Raw genomic sequence first — 1,289 nt, 5'->3', positions numbered from 1 at the left:
AATTGGTGGGCTGGATCATGGCCTGGATCATCCCCTTCACACATCCTGAATCTTTGCTCCAGGTAGACAGTAGACCTTGCGTGTTGAGGGGTCCTGGCGACAAATGGGGCCCTCTCTACCTCTCAGGATGGAGTCGCCCTGACGATCACTCGACTTTTCAGCTTCTTCCTCCTTCAGCCTGCTTGGAATGTGGAGAGCGTGGAGTTGCCTCCTTTCCAGTTGCCTCCTCTCTGGTTGCCTAGTGTCTAGGACCTCACTCATTTGCTATGTAGTCTTTTGTATGCTTCCTACCAGCTTCTTTACAGCTAATTCAAAACTACTGGCAAGGACTATTCCCCACCCCCTCCCCATTAATAAATGACAGAAGATTAATGCCATCATTCCATCCTAGGGTATTTATCTATTTATCTCTATGACTGTCTTTAGGTGCATTAGCCCCACTACAAATCATGCCAGAGGTAATTCAGCAACCTGCTCCTAAGTTGAAGGATAAACAAAGTTACTGGAAGGGATTTTGGAAGGGAGGAAATGAATTAAAAGTCCCATTATTTTCCATTAGCAAAAGAACCAACAATCTGGCTGTTAAATGAACAGAAGCAAGTGCTGTTATGGTCATGAAGGCCAGGATGCCAGCTGGTAAAGTATTAACTGGAACCAAAATTCATTATTGCCAGCAAAAGGAATGGTATTCCATCTGTGCATTGCATTTTTCTTCAACAATAAAGTTGATCTTTTTCTGTGAATTTTCCTACTCACCCTGTGGGAAGAGCAGTCTAAAACAACTCCTCTACCACATTAACAGTATTCATTCAACCTAAATGAATATGGGAACAAGTCTGAAATACCACTGTTCTGACCAGCAGAATCACTGCCTCTGTTTCTATCAGTTCAGATCATCATTCTATGAAGAGGTCTTCTCACTGGTCTCTGGTGTTTTCAGTGAGATAGGAAACAAATGCATAAATATGAACAGCTAACACTTAAAACAATTTGGGGGAGAAAAAACAAAACCCAAACCACTTCCTAATGACTCATGGCAAAACTGTTATGGTTACTAAAATGAGATGTCTACCACATATGCAGGCTTAATATCAATTTCATTCATGGAAACACTGAAGCAGCTGAAAAGTTGGATTTCTGATTCAGTAAGCCTGGAGCCCTTGGAAACCCTCAGCTCCAAGACAGATCCCTCAGAAATGTAGACAGGGTTCTAGTGTAACCCTGCCTCAGCTTCACCAAAAGCTGGGCCCAAAGATCTGGCTCAGTTTCATCATAAAGTTTGTGACCAA

This window comes from Gavialis gangeticus, unplaced genomic scaffold, assembly GCF_001723915.1.
Source record: "Gavialis gangeticus isolate Ggan-Ray unplaced genomic scaffold, GavGan_comp1, whole genome shotgun sequence".
Taxonomy (NCBI): Eukaryota; Metazoa; Chordata; order Crocodylia; family Gavialidae; genus Gavialis; species Gavialis gangeticus.
This window is presented reverse-complemented; position numbering follows the sequence as displayed.